Below are 20,833 nucleotides of genomic sequence, written 5' to 3' on the forward strand. Positions count from 1 at the left end.
ACTTTCCCATTGGTCTCAGGGGCCTGGGATTTCTGAAGAATGGTTTTTTAGGTCAAGAGTGAGGCACAGAAATCATCAAGTTTGCCCTTCACATCCCTTACTAGATTCAACTCTAGGTGAGCCTTGGCTTTTCTAAACCCGTTACCTGCCAAGTCAGATAGACTGTATATTCCTTCTGGGATGCCTGCCCCTTCATCAAGCTTCTTGTATACTTGTATGTCATGTCTGCTGAAAGTACTTCAGCAAACATGGAGAAGAGCAATGAGATTCTATGCCCATCACCAGCCTTTTGTCAAAACAGATCGAGCTGAGTTTGTCAGTTTCTCTTTTCATGCACATCTAGAGACTTAGCATAGTTTTACTCCTAGCCACTGGGAGAAGCTATGGTCTGAAAGGATGCAACATCACCTGTATACACCAGTGGGGAACATCAGCTCAGAAATGAACTTGTTGGCACAGTGCTGAAAAGCCTGCTGCACCAACAATTCCAGCCCTCCTAGAAGGACAAGGGAGAATGCTGTCAGAGTGTGTGTGTGTGTATATATATATATATATATATATAGTGGGGATAAAACAAAAGAAAATGTACTCTCAGTTCCACAGAGAATCCAGCAGAGCACTCTGTCACCAGCTGGATCATCTATACAATGTGCAGCACAAGCTGCACAAGGGCTACCAGGCTCAGATGTCACTTCAGTGGGAACAGAAGGAAGCACAGCGGATGCAGCAGTGTCTTGTGATCTGAAGCAGACTTCTTGCACTGAGCAGTGCCTTTGAGGTGTGGCAGCCCTCTCTGTTGCTGATATTTGGTAAATCCAAACAGACTTTTCATGTCTACTGCTCTACGTTCACAGGAACAATGGATTTTTTGTTATCCCAAGGATAAAGAACATGATAAATATGTTACATTGTTGTACTGTTTACTTCCTTTTAGCAATTTTATGTCAAAACAATGAGAAAGGTAGCTTGGCCAGTTGGTGTATTGCTCTTCGGCAAATGAAGTTTTGGGATGCACAGGACAAACTGTCATTATAGTTGGTGTGTCACTGAGACAACTAGAAGAAGATACAACGTAGTAAAAATCTCATGATCCTCTACAAGGTTAAAATTAAGAAATCCTTGCAGATTTAAATGGAGAAAAAATGTCTTTTAAAATTATTCATGATTATATAGTAAAATATTAGTAATGAAGACAGTAACAATGCCTTGTAAATAGAAGTGTGCAGTATAATCTGCATTCTCAGAAGTAATCTATTTGAGTGAAATAAGTATCAATGAAAATAAAACAGTACATTTTGTCAGTGAAGTTCAAAGGTAACAACACTACTACACTGCAAAATTTGCAGTCTATGACTCAAGTAGTGATGAAAGTCTTAAGTGACAAAGCACAAAGCAGTGGATTGTGCAGAATGTAGAAATAGAATCAACATAGACTCAACACATAGAGCATCCATATGGAACAAGAAGAAACAAAGTTGTGGAGATGCCCTCATTGTTTTTTGAGAAAAACATTTCCTTCTTATAAAAAAAATAATATATTGAGTTAGTCAGCAGTGAATAACATTCTCAGGGTATTAAGGCGTTAGCTAATGTATTTCATCTTGTGAGATCTGTATCATCAATCTATAGTTGCCCTCAGCGCCATACTGGTTTATGTAGGCGCATGTGGTTTATCAAAGTGTATAACATTTTGTTAGATCTGGCAGTCTCTAGGATGCTGTCACACCACTAATCAAAATTAGAATTAGAAGAGGCAACGCTTTTCTCCTCCTCTGTGTGGGGAGCTTATGCTCTTAGACAGCTGACAGCACCAGAGACCCTTCTTTTCTCATCATTACAGCTTACAAGTGCCACAAGCACATGACCAATTTTCAACCAAAAGATGTAATTCAAAGCTAATATTGTTGAAGATCTTCACTCAAGGGATACACTGAATGGACGGTTTCCCAGTGACCCATAATGGAGCCTGGAGCGCCTGTATCTCCTCATATGATTGAGTCTGATCAGGCATCAGAACTGCTAATTTTCAGTTGGTAAATAAAATATTAAAGATTGTACTGCCTACACACCACTGGTCCATCAAACTGCACTTTCAAGAAGGCACACATTACTGTCAGCATGGGCTTGAGTAAGTAGGACTGGAGTGAGCAGAGCTCTTCTAGTTTTCTCTCTCAGTCATCCAGCTAGAAGAAATAAAATATTAGCCCTGACTGAGATTGTCTATATCACTCTGAAAGATATGCGTCAAAACCCAAGAAGCTGAAGCACCAAATCCTGAACTGCGCCTCCCAAGAACAAACACATACTTTCTGCTGTACAACACAAATTCCTCATCAGTGGAAGAACTGCAGGTATGAAAGCTGAGGTTCAGAATTCTCAGGCTGTATCCTGCTTTAGTGTACAACATTTTATGTATTGAATACATTTGTTTTCATATCAGCAGAAACAGAAACAGGCAAATACTATGTTTTAGAGTTACCTTGAATGTCTTAAAGCAACTCCTGATGCTGGTACTGGGTATGTTGGGAATTACCAGGTTTTGCCCAGTTCTCTGTTGGTGTGACAAGGTTATAAAATGTTCTTTTTAAATCAGTGCTCTATCAAAATATATTCAGTATAATTAATGTATTGGAGGTGTTTTCTAGTGAGGATATAGCCATTATCAGAGACAACAATAAATGGACTAAAATATATTTGAAAAATCTTCTCATCAAGGAACAGCGTCTTTCAGGCTTGCATGCTGCCAAGTAAATTCCTACAGGGTCTTCCAGGATCAACCTCTAAACATGGAGATGCACAGGTTCCTTCACACAGATAAATAACCTGCAGCAGAACTAACCCCCTAGAAACAGTCACTTGCATGCCTTAGTGCTTACAGGACTCAGCAGTTCTATATTTGCATCAGGCAGTTACAATTGCCAAGAGTAACAGTGTGTAAGTGGTTAAATTATCACATGAAAGAGATACCACAGCACTGTAGTTGACGTCTGTGCATTGGTCCAAGAAAGTGTTTTCTACAAAATTCTGTACTAAATTACAATAATAATACTTTATTTGCTTAATGTCAAGCTATCATCAGTCCCATGCAAATTGTTAACTTAGCAACAAAACACCATGTAATTGTCACTACAATCTTAAGCCTGAGCAGTCTTGATTTTCAAAATAGTAGTTCATCAATAAACCATTGTAAAGGCTTTAAGCTCCAACAGGAATGCAGAAAGGAAGCTCTTTTCATCTGCAATGTCAATAAGCTGAGATGAGACAAGAAACTAGATTTATCAAAGTGACAAGTGAATATATATATTTTAACTGTAATGAATAAATGACATCCTTATTAATGATTTATCTACTTTCAACTTTAACAAACAGTTCTAGTGATAACTACTAGATTTTTTTTTTTTTTTTGCATTAGGAAAGTAAACTGACACACACCTAGCATAGTTAAATAGAGCCTAGTTCAATATTCATAAATGATAGCTTTGTATGTAGAACCCTAGTTGGTAATTACAACCAGAACCATTCATTTCATTTTTAAAAAGTAGATACCTGTGAGTCATTACTCAGAATTACTTGTTATCCTTGATGAACTTAGTCTGTGCTTGCATCTGGTACCAGACTGCATGCTAATGCCAATCAAGAGCGCAAATATGCAAAGAAAAAATATTTTGGGATGTGAATTTTAAACACACTTGGTGTCATTTTCATTCCATTCCCATTGGATTGGGGACTGTACTGGTGTGATGGTGTGCTCCCCTTGCCACACAACTTGACCTTTACTCCGTGTAATGCCTGCATCCCACTTAAGCAGATAACCATCAATGGCAGCCATGATGGATGTGACTGGTTGTGATGGCTGCATCCGGATCAAAGTAGATTTGTGGAAAACAGATAACAGCACAATAACCAAGGGCTAATTTGAACAATATGCTTACCTAGCTACTGGTCAATGTCCAACTCAAGCCAAATTTGAATGAAACTAGTATGTACAGTCAGTATGCAAATACGATTTTGAATTATTCTCCTTACCTGTACCTCTCCTACAACAGCGGGGTGCATGACAGGATCTCCTCTTGAGTAGGGATGTCTCTCAAAGTTACACCTGTTGAAGAAATCCATAATGCCTTAATGTCAAAATATTCTTTGACACTACAGATCCTCAGGAATTGACTAATGGCTTGCTAAACATTTCAGGCTTCACTAAGATCATATCTTTAATTGACTGTGCACATATAATCCCTTAGACATTAGCCATTGATCAAGTGTGGGACTAGGAATGGATGCACCCAGGCTCCTTATCTTTGTGGTTCAAGGAGTTTAGAAAGCAAGGAGGCCTACACCCTGAGCACTGGGAGGTTCCAGATCTCTTGAATAAGTGGGCTTAACCCTATTCTCTATGCAGTAAATAATCAAATGTACCTTGCCATCTCAGATTTTAAGTTGCTCTATTACATATGATTAAAATTTGTTAGATCACTACAATATATCAGTCAATACATTGCTGCTTTGCTCTTATGAATAAAGTGCATTACTACTTCCACTACAGGTGACAACATCCTCTTTAAAAATGCTACCACTGGGGCAAGAAGAAGTATCACTATACTTAGAGAAATCTGTCTCTATTCTCGTGACGGGAAATGCACTGTAAATGGGCATTTTTCCTATCCCTTAGTCCATTCCATTTGTTCTTATTCTCATACCAATTTCAAGTCACTCACCCATATCCTGCACATTAGGGCTGGTTAGGACGTGCTATTCATTTATCACACAGGAAACAGGCTGCTTCACCAGTCAGAGGTTTTTCAGGAAGGCGTCAGTTTTGGTGTGGCTTTTTCTGAAGATCTGAAAAGTAAGAGAGTGCCCATATCCCAGGACAGCACTGTGATCCCCAAGAATCACAGCTGCATGCATGTGCTAATTCAGAAACTTTGATTGTGAAAATATGTACTTTGACACACTTCCATTTTGTGTAAACAACAGAAACGGTTTGTTTTTGTCCCAGTAAAGAATGAAAACCGGCAGCAACAATAAATGTCACAACCCGAAGAGCTGCCACAAAGCAGAAATGTCATCCTGTGGTCAAGATTTGGAGACATTTAGTTTGTAGATGCAACACAGCTTCTGAGACGAAGAGAAAAAAAGATGATGTAGCTGATTTTCTGCAATCAGCTTCTATTTTCTCATATCCTTTTAGTTAAAGTATCTATTTTAAAGTTTCCTGTAGTGTCTGTTATCATCCCCTCTAGGTAACACAGAAGAAATTTTGAAACACAAATACTCAATAATAATAATAATAATAACAATAATAACAAATATGAATGTCAGGGAAGCAATTACTCCAATTTTGGCTTTGAAAAGCTCTCCCACGGAATCATTAAACAACCCTGGTTTTCTCTAACCTCAGTACATTTATCTGTAGGGAGATTAATGCTCTTTTGTTTTGGGTCATTTTTCAAAATGTTTTCCTCCTGTTTTCCATTCATTTTTCTCAAGATGACTCTACTGTGATGTTATACTGGTTAGGACACCGGCTCCTCACCTCTGAAGAGATGGAGGAAAGATTTTAGCCTTTCATATTTGCCTCTTACATTTATTCAGTCATAAACCACTGCACAGGAGGAAACAAAAACCAGAAGGAAATGCAGAACTGGAGCAGAGACAGAGCACAAGTAGTACAACTACGAGGGAAATACTTTTTAATCTATCAAGCCTATTTAAACCTGCATTAGGTTGTCAGCACTCAGGTCAATGTATTGCAAGAGCTGCACTGAGGGGAAGTTGGTATTTGGCCCCACTTCTGCTGCTGAAGGCAGGTTTGGCGTGTCACTCTGGCAACAGTTCTCTCCCTCCTTTGGAGGATGACAGACCAGACAGTCTTGAAGAGAGCTATTTGCATAAAATGTGTTGCAAAAACTGGATTTCCAAACAAAGGCTTCTGTTAATGTATTTCTTCTATTTCAATAAGAGCACATTAAAAAAAAGACGGTTATTTGGAATTGTTACACATTACGGTGAATACAAATACACTCTTATAAATGAATAAAATGCTAAAGCTTCTTATGTTAAGATCTGTCACTCAGTCTCAGCAAAAGTTTATCCTCTTCATAACGGTTTAAATTTTCTACTGAAATAAATATAAATCAGCGCCTCATTCTAAGTCATTGAAATGGTGGTTTGCTTTGTTTCTCAAAAAAAATCAGATGGGATCCAGTTGGCAAGCTTGCAGTGAATGCCTTAGTGGTCAGAATAATCACCTCTAATCATTTCAAGCCTGGAGCTATTCTGATACAAAGAGGGAAAATCCAGGCGTTGCTGTCTCCATGTTCATGAGAAAAACTCCATCTCTGGGTGCAATGCCCAGCGAAGGCGATGACCCAAGAAAGCGGGGCCAGAGAGGAAGATAAAATAAGCTCAGCCCAGCCTGGAAATGCTCCTTGTCACGGTGGGGACTCTTTTCAGCATCAGGAGGGTGACTACTGCCATTCAGACAGCTTTAACCTAACTGGAGAGGTGTGGGGGGAGAAGAAGGATAAACGCGAGGCAATGCCTTGTGCCATACTGTGCGATGGGCTGTGCAATTCATTGGAGAAGCACCACTCTGGAGCCTCAGAGAGCAAGTTTTGTGAAGCTGGCTGACAGGAAAAAGTGAGTGTGTTGTTTGCGATGGTTCATGCCTGGGAAGATGGTCTCAATCTCTTTCCCAATGGGAATCTTTTACAGAAAGTCATAGCAAACATCAGGCCAGGCACTAGGCAGTTCTGAGATCTCACTGTCCTCACATTTCAGAAATGGTGTGTATAGGCCATTTTGTTATTTACACTGGAAATCACAGCTTCCTACCAAAGGCTGAGGAGGCTAAATGAGATTTGTTAACACCTCAGGATTTCCTGCAGGGCTGAGGTCCATGCCCTGTGTGCGGGTGTTGATAGTGTCGCTGTATGAAAAGGGAACGGCATATAGAAATCAAAATGATTGTTCAGCATGAATGTGGTTTGTGACCATGGACTTTGCAGTGTATATGAACCATCTATGGTCTTGTCATAAGAAAATGGGAAGAAGATTTATCACACACAGAAAAATATGTTAACAGATCTTTTCAAGTTTAGTTTCTACCCTTTTGCTCAGCTTATTTTCAGTTATTGTAAGAGCTGAGAATTGCCTCTATTTACTTCTCCTCCCTGTTCTTTCTCTCAGCTCTCCCTGCTGCTCAAACTCTGCCAGGCTGAAGCTGCTGTGCTGGAGGTGCTTTTGGATCTGACTGCTTCCCAACAACATCTAGGGAAAAAGGAATCTGGACTTGGACCAGAAAACAGCAAATGGAAACGGGGAGATAAGCTACGTATTATAGACCAGTTGTTCTCAACCTCTTCTGTCCCCAACGGCACCATGCAATCAGTTCTTGATTACCCACGCTCAGAGATGTAGGTTGGCCCATGTAAAATGTAACTAATGAAAACCATATGGCAATTAAACGATGAAAATATTCAGTGAAAATTATATGAGGGAAGGGAAACAGCCAGTAAAACTCCTGAGAGCAGAGCATGATGGTCTCCAAGCTGACTCTGATTTGAGCTGTTAGGTCCACACTACCCTATGCCATCAGCTTCCGGATAAAAGTTGCTGTAGGAATCTCTTTGAGCAGGCTGTTCATCTGCACCTCAGACAGCCTGCTCTAAAACAATGCAAAGGCAGTGCCAAACAAGATGCAGGACCTCCTTTCTTCCTGCCTTTAAAGACAAATGATGATCACAGACTTCTGAAATCTGTCTTGATCCTTACTGTCCTCCCCTAAATGGTGGATAAACCAGACACTTGGCACAGAGCTATTCTAGTCTTCTTACTGACGCAACTAAAAACCTCAGTTTTCTAATCTCTTACCCAGCAGAGTTCAGAGCAAGATCCAAGCCCTAGGCTTATTTGTTCCTGACAATGCTGTGATCAACTGTTCTTCACTGGGAACACTGCCCTCTTCCTGCAACAATTATATTTCAAATCTGCCACAAGAATAATTAGGCTTGAAAAATTTTAATCCCACTTAATAGTTTCCCCCTGGGCTCTCAGAAGAAAACAGCTCAGCTGCTATCCACTGCAGGTGAAGTTGCTCAGTGATCATCAGCACTGAATGACAGTACCTGCAATCACAACAGGTGAGCACCACTGAGAGCTTTGTTGTGAAACAGCCCAGCTGCTGAAATGAAGAACCCAGTACCACAAAAGAGTCAAAATATTGCAGTCTGATGAAATGTAAAGGACAGGCTGTTAGCAGTTCATTGTTGCACCACCAGGTTTCACAGTGCTTTACTCACCTAGAAGACAAAACTGAAGATGTTACTCAACTAATATGTGGAAGATTATCAAATATATCCGCAAGTTTACCATCTTTATCCTGGCCTGGTGCATTTCAGCTCTCAGTAGAAGGAAACAAGAAATACTACGTCTTCAAAATGATCCTCTTAGAAACTGCTGTCTGCTGGTAGCTTGATGAAAATACAAGAATGCTTTGCTGTTTGGGAACACTGAGTGTTACCCTATGGGATTACAAGTCTCTGTAGTGCATTGTGAAATCAGTGCTTAGCTTTCAGAAGACTGCAGAAAACCTCAGGGGGATACTGGAGACAAAACTGTTGGGAGATAAAACGGTAGTCAGGACTCTTGCAATGATAGGTCCAAAGCCATCAGATTCCCTATGTGCTGTAGGACATTACTTGTATTGAAATCAGAAGTCTGCTGATTGCCACTATACCACAGTAAAATGGTTGGAAGGATATTGTGTCTCTTCCTGCCTGCTACAAACTGTCAGATTATGCTTTTGGTGAGAATGGGATCAGTCTGACATTAAATAATAGAATACTCAGGGGAAAAGACCTCCATATATGTCAGAGATATAAAACTCCAAGGAATAATCTGTGCAGGTTTACGGAGAACAAGTAGTACCACCCATGCTAGATTGTTTTTTGATAGAATTACTAAATTAATGGATGGTAGGAATGAAATCTATTAAACAGTTCTGAGCTTTCAGTAAGGTATTTGATATAGTGTGTCACAAAATCTTGTGTGAAAAATGAATATCCATCTGACATGCAAAGTAAGCATTATGAGAGTTGAGGATTGAATCAAGGACTTAAGGGGAGAGAAAGAAAGTTCAAAAATAAATGACAAACCAGAAGGAGGAATTTACTCTGGGCTCTCCAACATCCAGTGACAATTTCGGCCCCATTTTATGCCTTACTAGGGAACAGTCAATTCGAGGGAGACGTGACAATGATTAGGAGATTCAGCTGAGATAGAAATCTAAGCAGGAATTGATAGGAAGATGAGTTTCCCTTAGGCCTCAGCATATCTCAGTAGCAGCACCCCATGGCCACCCCCAGAAAAACAAAGAAAACCTTATGTGCAAGGGAAGGGAAGATGAAGGGGAAGGCAGCACACTAGATTGCAGCGTTAAATGAAGGCCTGGATTGGCAGGCCTTGGTGCAGAGACTGAAAGGAGACTTGGTGACCAGCTGGCCTCCAGCTTAGCTCCTCTCATTGTCCCTCGGGGCACCCTCTGGGCATTGGTTTTCTTTTGCTTTCTGCTTTCTCTGACAGGTGTACTCTGCCTGCAAGGCTGAGAAGCCAGCGGAGACTTACAGAGGTGGGAATTGAAGAGAAGAGAAATTAGCAACCCAACTCACATATTGCACAAAAAGGGTATTTTAAGGAGTATGCAGGAATGTTTTATATCATGTCACAGGAAGGTCCTGTCTGCAGAGTGTTGATGAAACTAGACTTCAAATACAGCTTTGCTGTACTGATTTTTGTTCACATTTCTATGTATCTTCAATAATAAATAGCATCTTCTTCCTACCACCTCTCAGGTAAGCTGCATCTTGTAAAAAGAGTATGTCTCCGAAATGATCCTGCAGGTGCCTACATCCTCAGGTACCCACGTGGGTGGCAGTGCCATGCCAGCGGCCTGCCCAGGGAAGGGGCGAGGAGCGGGCCCCATGCCTACTGGGGAAGGGGTAAGGAGCAGGCTCCATGCCTGCCCAGGGAAGGCGTGAGGAGCAGACCCTGGGCCACGCCACACCTGAGGCCACTTGGCTTTTCTCTTTCCTGCAGTCACAGCCACTGAATTAAAGATATCTCCTGGATGCGTGGATGACACCTGCACTACCAGCTTCTTCCAAGCAATTACTAAATAGACAAGGCGTGCTTTTTTTAATGTCCTATGCCTGGAGAAAAGAGGTGGAACAAGTGAAGTGAAGGAGCAGAGCAGGCCTGTGGCACACAGCAGCCCTAGAGAGCCCCCTGAGCCCTCAGAGCCTCACACCGAGTGCCAACACCAGTTTCTCCAACTTCTTATAAGCACTGATTTCCCTCCTTCCTCCGTATTAATAACACTCAATCTGGAGTGTGGTTGGCTACAGCCACTTGTATATCTGGAAAGTGCCTTTTATTCCTTTATAAGTGGTGTAGCAATTTATATTCTGAAGGTCCTGGACCTCCTGTAACTCATTTTTTCAGGTGTTTTTAGATTTCTGAGTAAGTATAGTAGCAACCGTGAATGACAGTAAAACCTTGCCTTACAGAGAGACTAATTTTCTTCTGTTACAGAGATTAGTGTTATTCTTTCTGAATACAGAAGAAATCTCTTGGCTGATGAACTTTGCTATGACACCGGGAGGGAATGGCTCCAGACAGTTATTCCCTTTCTTCCTCCAGAATCGCTTCACTCAGCAGCTATTTGTTGGATACTGAATAAGCCAAGGAGCAGTGCCAGTTCCTGCTGAGACGCAGTGATCAGCTCTTGTGCTGGGGGAGCAGGCTACAGGATCTGAGCCCTGCCAAGGACAGCTGCCTGGAGCCCAGATCCAATAGGGGAGGCAGCCCTTGTGAGCAGCCCAGGCTCCTGGGGTCAGCACTGGCACAGTCCACTGGGTGCAAACACCTGGGTTTGGAAGGAGCCGGTGGTCCTCTTTGGTTAGCATCCCCTACAAAACACATTTTCATCTAATTTACCCCTCCTGGTTTGCAAATAAGCAGGCAATGTCACACCTGCTAAACAGCTAGAATTATGCAGCATCATAAATTAAACTTTTTAATTTGCCAGAATTTCTGGTTTATAACATTTATCATACCGAGTTCTCCTTCAAAGAGGTAGAAAAGCTTCCTGTGCTGCTGTATACAAGAGGGGAATCTCTTCCCCTTGCCCAGTAGTGCAGGATGAGAGGGTGGATGCTGAGGGATGGTGCTAGCAGCAAGAGAAACTGAGCAGAGGAATGGATGGTTCCTTGGGGAGGCATTAGCTCCAGGGTAGTATGCTGTGGTTTGCGCCACAAATCCACCACAGCTGCTGCAGGTTGAGGAAGTAACAGTGTCCCGCTGTCTGGGTCACCACAACTTGAAATGGAGCCCTCAGCAGCGCTGCTTCACTGCTGTCATTGCAGTTCCTATGAACAGGACCGTGATGCTCACATTAGCAATGCTGTTCCCTACTGAGCAGGCTGGCATCAGCTACAAACACTTTGCAACACAAGAGGCGAAGTCTCCCTGTGAAGCTGGGTGGTTTTGACCTCTGTCCTCCCTCAGCTCACGGATCAAAACTTCTTAACCTGTGAGAAGGGGAATCATCAAGAAGAGGTTATGTCTGTAAATGCATTCCACTGATGAAAGCTGGGTTTTGAAGACTGATGTCTCTCTAAGACTCTTTAATACTATGAATATCTCTAGGAAAGTTATTAATGACTCTAGTTTTTATGTACAATAGCAAGGTTGTGTTGGTGCTTCCTAGAAATTAAATCAGAAGTGTGAGCTTGTTTCAAATCTGATAATTCTGGACTACAGTGGTGTGCTTGCAATGTTCTTTTCCATAAGCAAAAAATCTGTCAGACCAGATGTAGATATATGTGGATGTGGTTAGGTAAGTAAGCTGCATTTAAAGAACTTAACCCCCAAAATGGTAGCACTGCATGGTCTTGTTGTGGTCTCTTCTGAGGGAATGCAATCTCTTGATCAAGTTAAATATACACATTGCCCATTTGTTGTTAAAGAAATTCCAGGTCCAGTGGAAGAGCAAGCCCATGCATTTAAGTTGGTACCAGTAAGTCTTCTGGAAGCTGAATCAAATAGCTTCAACATGCCTCATCACCATGCAAAATGTATTTAGAGCTTCGCACCTGTGAGCTGGAGTAAAAAATATGCTAACATATACAGCAATAAGGGATGATTTGTGATGTTAATGGCTTTCCCATCTATACATTAACAGTCAAAATATATTGCATAATTTTTGAAATTGCTTTAGCGCTCGCAGCACAAATGGTGCCTCCTGATTGGCTAAATTCAGTGCCATATGTTCTATATAAAGTGTATTTATACTCAACCAAGATATAAATTGTAAGGAAGCCTTGAGTACAATGATAAAATTATAAACACATTTTCCGCCTGTTGAACACAGAATTTATATCTGTAATCTTATCTTGGTTGTGTTGCAACAGTCAGCTTGGCTTCTATATTCGCCCCCAAAGGCTTTCTTCAAATATTCCCTTACTAGAAGTATTTTTTGGAGCTCTACTACCAGACAATTAAGTGAGTACAAAGAGCACAATAATTACTTCACGCAGCCAGTGTCATGTCATGTGTGGTAATGTCTTTCTTCCTTTCAGTTTATTGGATCTAGCGATATGCTACACTGATAGACTGCCTTCCATTTCTGCATTAAGCTCCATTACCTGCAGTTTTAAGAGAACATATTGGCTAGATTTTTCATTCTCATTAACTGATCACAGCATTTCAAGTGTTACCTCTCTATTATACACCTATGTTTATGCATAGACATTTAATTAGTCCATTTCCCAATTGTTTGAATTGCATTATCATACAGTGAGACACTTTAAATCTACACATCAGGCCTTGATCCATCCCCTCTGAGAGAAACAGTACAAAGCATCAGACAGTGGCTGTCCTTCACCAGTACTCCAGTAACACCTGTCTGTGGAGGTAGATGGACTTCAAGGACAGCACACTCTGTGCCTGTCTCTGCCACTGTGGGACCATGGTCTCAGGATAGGCAGACCTCTAGTAGGCTCCTGGGTCAGGGCCTCGGTGTGTGTGCTCTGTTTGAAACAGCTTTCTGACAATCCTGGTAGGCATCAGCAAGGTTGGCTGAGTCTTTTTTTTTCCTTTTTCCAGAGAGAAGTGAAGATCCATTTAAGGGCTGCCAGCTTTGTTAGCTGATTGATGGGCTGCTGGCCTGACTGAGCGCTGCTCTGAAGGTTAGGTTTTCCAAAAGCCAAAGCAAACCCCCTCTGCCCCACCCCACCCCAAGACATGCTGGCACTTGTAGAACAAGCAATTTATCTGCCTGGCTGCTGGACGTATTAATATTTGAAGTTAATTTGTCTGCTTGAATAATCTGGTGCCAAATCATGTAGCCATTTATTAGCTGTAACGGGAAGATGCTGCTCTTGCCTAGCCGCCTTTAGGGGTAACCAGCATAACCTCAGCACACTAACACGGCTGATTACCGAAAATTACATTGCAGTATGGTTCTGACTGCTTGGTTACAAGAAGTATTTAGTAGCTTTATGGGAAAGGTTGGACTAAATTACAGTCGAGATAAAGTGTGACAAATGAATGTACAGTTGTCCGAGCAGTTCCAGTGAGGGGAGGATGTCCAATTCTCTGTGTCTCAGCTAAATAAAACTGCAGCAAGCATGCATGTTGAAAGAGAGCACTCAGAAGACATTTTCCCCTGCTCTGTCTAGGAGCAGGGGAAGCAAATCCCACCCGAGCCAAGGCACTGCCTGGGCTGTGCTGACAAACACCATGGGACAGTGGAAGGAAGAGCAATGCTGTCAGCATGAGTGAGAGTCCTGGCTGGAGGAGAAACATTTGGCAAAGCTGTCTGTGTGAGCAGACGCGAGGTGACCACAGACCGGCCCTTGCAGCATGCTTGGAGATTCAGAATGTGGGTCAGAGTAATTTGGCAAGAGAGGACATTTTCAAGGGTGAGGGAGGAAGGAATGCAAACAGAAAGAGGGGGAGAGCACAGTCTGAGCAGCACGCTCCCTCATCTGGTAGGAAGGCAGTGCAGTTTAACACATCAGAACTTTATTCCAATTACAGCAGCGCTCACCTACTGCTCCTTTTGGCTGTCAGACTGAGGCGCAGCTTAGCATGAGGCTGCCTAAGAAGACAGAAGGTAAATTGCTCATGTATTGTTACTGGATGAGATGGAGACCTGTGCATGCACTATCTTGTGACAGAGATTGGTACAGGCAGCTTAGAAGCACAGGGATGTGAAGAATAGTTTGTGGGGTGTACTTTGCTCATATTCCACCAGGAAAAGTTACAAACCATTGGTAGATGTTTTTCAGTGGTGCCTTCCCTGAGAATTTCCTCAAGAGCAGAATGTTCTCAGATGGAGACTGAAATCATTCCCCCATACAACGCTACAATCCACCAATGTGGCTGCATTTGTACTGTTCCCCTCCCCTTCCTCTAATATCACTGGACTGGATGAAATTGCAGCCAACCTACGTGGCACTCTGTGTAGTCTGCAGTACTGATGAAATTCCTGTGCATGGCCAACAAATGTCATTGTCCTTATGTTGTGGTGCATGTGCAATGTGAGGACTAAGGACGTGATCCAGCATGGTGCTCTGTCTTCTGAGTTATCCAAAGTTAATAGCTCCTGAGGGAACAGCTCTTCAGGATCAGATGCCACCGCCATGTACAACATCTACAGTCTGGGAGGTTACAGGCACGTCTTGTGTATCTGTACCATTTGTTCGTGGCAGAGCAGAAGTGCTAGCAGAGCTTTTTGTTGTAGTAACCATTGGTTATAGACAGCACTTAAAATGTGCCGAATGCTGTGGATACAGAGAAGGCCAAGCATCATCCCCACATTTTCTGCCATGCACAATTCAATTCTGTGTCTTTCTCATTTCAGCTGAATGGGCCAATCTGCCTCCAGGCCTGGTTAAAAATAAGTGCCTCGCTGATGCTCTCAGTCTGGCCTTTTCACTTTGGTGTCTATTTAGGTTCATTTTAATGACACGCTTAAATCACGTGCTTAATTTTGTATATGTAAGCGATCCTACACATTTTAACACAAGTAAGCCCATATTTAGAACTGTTTAGGCTTATAGTTGACTGATGGCTGTAGAACTATGTCCTACAAACATGCTGTCATCCGTGGTGGGCTGGCCCTGGCCTGCAGCTGAGCCTCCCACAGCAGCTTGCAGACTGCCCCTACCCCAGTGGGATGAGGGAGAGAGCAGAAGGGCAAAATCGGGGAAACTCAGTAGTCAAGGGTGATAAAATGTAAGAATACAACTCTTAAAGAGCATCCAAAGGAGGGCTATGAAATTGGTGAAGGGTCTGAAGGCAAGATGTATGAGGAGTGGCTGAGGTTCCTGAGGTTTGCTCAGCCCAGAGCAGAGGAGCTGAGGGGAGGCCTCATGGCGGCTGCAGCTCCTCACAGGGAGCAGAGGGGCAGCGCTGAGTTCTGCTCTCTGGTGACCGCTACAGGGCCCGAGGGAACGGCATGGAGCTGTGTCAGGGGAGGGGCAGCTGGGAGTTAGGGAAAGGTTCTGCATCAGGGGATGGTAGGCATGGAACAGGCTGCCCAGGACAGTGGGCACGGCCCCAGGTGCGGGAGTTCAAGGGGCACCTGGACAGTGATCGCAGGCATAGGGTTTGAATTTTGGGTGGTCTGTCTGGAGCCAGGAATTGGACTCAGTGATCTTTGTGGGTCCCTTCTAACTCAGGATATGCTGTCATAGTTTGATATGTGAATTAAAGAGGAAGAAGAAAGAAAAAAAACACAAAGGATGCAAAAAACGGTCACTCACCAGCCACAAGTAGACCAGTGCCCAGGCAGTCTCCAGCAATGGTTACCACCCCCTTAGACACTTCATCTCCATGTTTTACTGCAAAGCATGATGTTACATGGCATGCGATATCGCTTTGGTCAGTCTGGGTCAGTTGTCCTGGCTGTGTAGCCCCAGCCTCCTCCCTGGGAGGGGGCAGGGTGAGAAATGGAATCATAGAATCATAGAATGGCCTGGGTTGGAAAGGATCTCAAAGATCATCTAGTTTCAATCCCCCTGCTGAGGGCAGGGTCGCCAACCACTAGATCAGGCTGCCCAGAGCCACGTCCAGCCTGGCCTTGAATTCCTCCAGGGACAGGGCAGCTACAACCTCCCTGGGCAACCTGTTCCAGTGCGTCACCACCCCCTGAATGAAAAACTTCTTCCTAATATCTAACCTAAATCTTCCTTTAGTTTGAAACCATTCCCCCTTGTCCTAGCACTAACAACCCATGTAAACAGTCGCACCCCCTCCTGTTTATATGCTCCCTTCAAGTACTGGAAGGCCACAATGAGGTCTCCTCAGAGCCTTCTCTTTTCCAAACTAAACAAGCCCAGTTCCCTCAACCTTTCCTTATAGGAGAGGTGCTCCAGCCCTCTCCTATAGAGATGGCTTTATCATTGTGTAAATACTGACCAGCAATACCTAAAACCTCAGTGTGTTATCAACCCTGTTTTCGTCATAAGTCCAAAACACAGCAGTGTATGGCCAGTTATGAAGAAGACTAACTTGATCCCAGACAGACCCAGTACACCACCAGGACATGGCTAGTACAAGGCTGGATGAGCTCAAATGCAAAGTGTGTGTGACTATCAAGTTGCTTTTTGTGCACAAGTGGGAATAGACAAGAGGATATTAATGTAAGCATTTGTACGATGGGAAGTTTTGATGGCATGTTCTCTGGCATAGCAGCAGTACCAGTGTATGTCTAGAATGAATGACAGTTATGCTTTAATTGTGGCCTCTGAACAAAACTTCACACACACACACAAAATTACTGGAAATATCAGGACTGTAGAGATACAATTAAAAGTCTTCCAGCTGCTACTGAAAACACAACAGGAGAGTTTCATGAGTAAAAATATTATTGCTTGGAAAGGCTGTCAGTGAATATGAGATATTTATCTCCCCTGGTACTCTCCCTTAGACAAGCTACAGCAAGCAGTTCACACTCCTCATTGTCAAAGTACACCTCTTCTGTGCTTTTGTGCACCAAGTGTTATCAACAGACTTAGAAAAAATCATGGCAAAAATCCCAACCTCTTCCAGCCTCACATTCCCTTTCTACCTGTTACCCAGAGAGAGCACTGTTTCCTGCGATGACAAGACTGGAAGGGACGTGGGCTGGAGGCTCATAGTGGGTGTTAGATATGATCCTGGAGTGAGAAGCAGGACAACGGCACCCGAGGGCAGAGCATCTTCCAGAAAGGCTATCAAAGTGCCATGCTCTGCTGGACAATACAAGCTTGCAAGCAGCGCAGCACCTCTCCTGCTCTGCCTGGCCTAGCCCTGAGGCTGGGTGAGGTACTGTAGAGATGCCCAGAGGCGAGGATGTGGAAGGCAAACAGTGGCTGTTGGCAGAGGATGGTGTCATGGTTTTATGATTTTTAGTTATTGGTATTCCACATCATAACATCATGTAATGCACTGGGAGTTAAAGAGTTAATGCTCCAGTTCTGTGGATCATGGATCGTTCCGGGTACATGTCCCAGAAGAGAAGAAGAACTATATCTCCCAGAGGACTGCTTGCTGTACTGTTACCATTTTCCGTTCAGAGGGAAAGATAAAAACTGTTTGCATATCATGAGACGTTCTCTCTCTTCCCCTTCTGTTCGTCCCGGCAGCGTCTCCCTCCCTAGCTGCCTCGCCAACAGCATTAGAGTAAGGCCTTCAGTTTTTTTGGGGGGCACATTCTCATTTTATTTGATTTATTAGCTTCAATTCCAATTATATTGTATTATATTGTGTTATCTTGCATTTCAATATCTTTAGTAAATTAGTTTGTTTCTCCTCAGATCATTGCTGCTGTTTTGTTTTTAGGCCCATCTCCCTACCCTTCCCCTTTCCCTTTTCCTGGGGCATGGGTCCGTGGGTCCCCCACCTCATTAGTCAGAGAACTGGGCCGAACCTGCCCGTAAACCGTTGACAGATGGGCAACATTGGGTTGGCATGGAGCAAGCTGCCTCCTGTGAGCAGCTTTGGACCTCTCCCACAGGCAGCATGGGGATGACCAGGGCAATGGAAATTCACATGAATGTGTGATTTCACTATATAGATAAGGTCCAGGCTAGGGAAAACAAACAAGCAAACAACAGAAAATGAGCTCCTATAGAAACCACATTATTTTTCACATGGTCTGTTGGGTTTTTATTTCTTGTCACTGGTGCTCTGTCCCAAACATGACTACAGTCATTGGCTTTGCAGGATCACAAAATCACAGAATCACCGAATCACTAAAGTTGGAAAAGACCTACAAGATCATCCAGTCCAACCACCTGCCTATCACCAATAGTTCTCACTAAACCATGTCCCTCAACACAACGTCTAAATGTTTCTTGAACACCTCCAGGGACGGTGACTCCACCACCTCCCTGGGCAGACCATTCCAGCACCTGAACAGTCTTTCAGAAAAGCAGTACTTCCTAACATCCAGCCTGAATCTCGCCCTGTGCAACTTGAGGCCATTCTCTCTAGTCCTATCACTAGTTACATGAGAGAAGAGGCCGACCTCACCTCACTACAACCTCCCTTCAGGTAGTTATAGAGTTATATATGTAGGCTTCCTTAATGGGTATCAAAACAACAGAGGTAAACTGTACACTTTTCTGCTATTCCTAATTTTGTTTTTCTTTTAATACAGCTGAGTGTTTGGCAGTAAAATTCATACATGAGCTGCATTATTTTTCTAGTCAAAGTTGACAAAACATGTAGGTCACTCCAAAAGTAATGCTTCTTATTTATTTCCATGGAAACTACAACGGCTACAAAGAGCACAACAACACTATTTGATAGAGCAAATTCTCAAATACAAAATACTATTTTTCAACATAGTCACCACCACTTGCTTATGCATTTTTGCCAGCAATGAACAGGAGCCTGCATGCTGTACTCAAAAAAATCTGCACCAGCAGAGGTGACCCACAGTTTCACAGCTGCTATGATGGCATCATTGCTAGGAAAATGTTGCCCACAGCAGTCCATCTTTCATTGGCCCAAACAGATGGAAGTCAAAAGGTGCCAGACCCAGACTATATGGTGGGTGTGGTAGGACAGTCCAACCAAGGCTGGCAGTGTGCTCCACAGTCTTCAAACTGGTATGGAGTCCGGTGTTATCGTGTTGCAAAAGAATGGTTGCCTCCTCCTCTGGCCTGACCCTGGAAGTTTGAGCCTTTGGCTTAGTCAGTGCTATGACATAGCAGTCAGAGTTGATGGTTTGTCTAGGTTCTAGGAAATCCAGAAGAATCACCCCTTTGCAGTCCCAAAAGACAGCACACATCACTTTTCCTGCTTAGGGCTGTGTCTCGAACTTTTTCTTCAGCAGGGAATTCACATGTCGTCACTCCATGGATTGCCTGCCGTTTTGACTCTGGCTCATAGTGGTGACAACGCATCTTGTCCCTGGTAATGGTGCGACCTAGGAAATGGTCACCTTCAGCCTCACATTTGTTCAATAGGTCCTGACAAACTTGCTTACGGTGTTCTTTTTGTTCCTGTGTAAGCAGCTGTGTGACCCATCTGGAGCAAATGTTGCAATATTCCAACACTGACACCATGGTTTCCAGTGCATTGAAGCTCTGATATTTAGCTCTGTACACAGTTCCATGTTCCTAATCTGCCAATTAATGTGGATGAACTGATTGAGAAGTCCTTCATTTCATGATGTGACAGCTGTAGATGGCTGTCAGGAATGTGGCTTGCCTTCAAGTCACTGTCACTACTGCTGTGATGACACCCACCTCCTCACTGTGCTCACACCCACTGTTTGGTCTCCATAAATGTTCAGCAAGCATTGATGAATGTCAATAGGAGCCATTTGTTTCCACATGGAGGAATTCAATGACACATCTTTGCTTCATGTGCACTTCCATGTCAGATGTAATTCTGTCAGATTGCCCCTCTGCTGCCATCTGTCATATGGCAACAAAATGTAATGGAATATTGGTGTGAAGGTCCAGCCTCTACTGCCATACCACCAACATGTACCTCTGATGTTGTGGGCCAACATAATAAAATAGGAGGCTGAGTGTGTACAGCTGGGTGGTAAGGTTTTATATTTTACTATGAATACTATTTTCTATTCTTTGTTTTAAATTTTACTGTACATAGTCCTTAAGCTTTGCATTAGTACTCTGTGAAGCTATTTGGCCAGTCATCGACTCATTTTGCTGATAAAGAAGCCTAGGAATGCACTAGGAGCACTGCTGTTAAAAAGATAGAGATACCTGAAAGTGATAGCCTCTCACCATCAGCATCACTGCTCTTTTGGAAGAGCTTAGCAAAAATCAACGACCTCAAGTCCTGGACAGATGATGAATTGGGTAATACACGTGGCCAACCACTTAAAATGTCTCTTTATTCATTTATGTGCTTCTTATATACCAGGGATTGAAGAAAACATCCTTCCTCTATTCCTTCCAAACTAGGACTGATGTTCTTTGTACGTTCTACAGCTGCACTGGACTACTGATTTCATAATGTTCCACTAAAAAGGGAAGTTGGTTTATGAACACCTGAAATGGCTGTCACTGCAGTTTTCTTTCTATTGCCTCCTCTGCAACAGTATCCTCCAGGTAACCTTCAGAAGCTCCATGCTACTTCTTGAATATCTGCCCTCCATTTTCCCCTCTTCTTTCTGCTCCTTTCTGATTCTTTACTTTTTCTCTAGCCCTGGCACCTGAAGACCTCATCTTGCTTTTTTTTTTCCTTCTTCTTTTTTTTTTTTTTTTTCTTTCTTGCCAAAATATTTTACCTAAGCTTGGAT

Source organism: Numida meleagris, chromosome 2 (assembly GCF_002078875.1).
Source record: "Numida meleagris isolate 19003 breed g44 Domestic line chromosome 2, NumMel1.0, whole genome shotgun sequence".
NCBI classification, from domain to species: Eukaryota; Metazoa; Chordata; class Aves; order Galliformes; family Numididae; genus Numida; species Numida meleagris.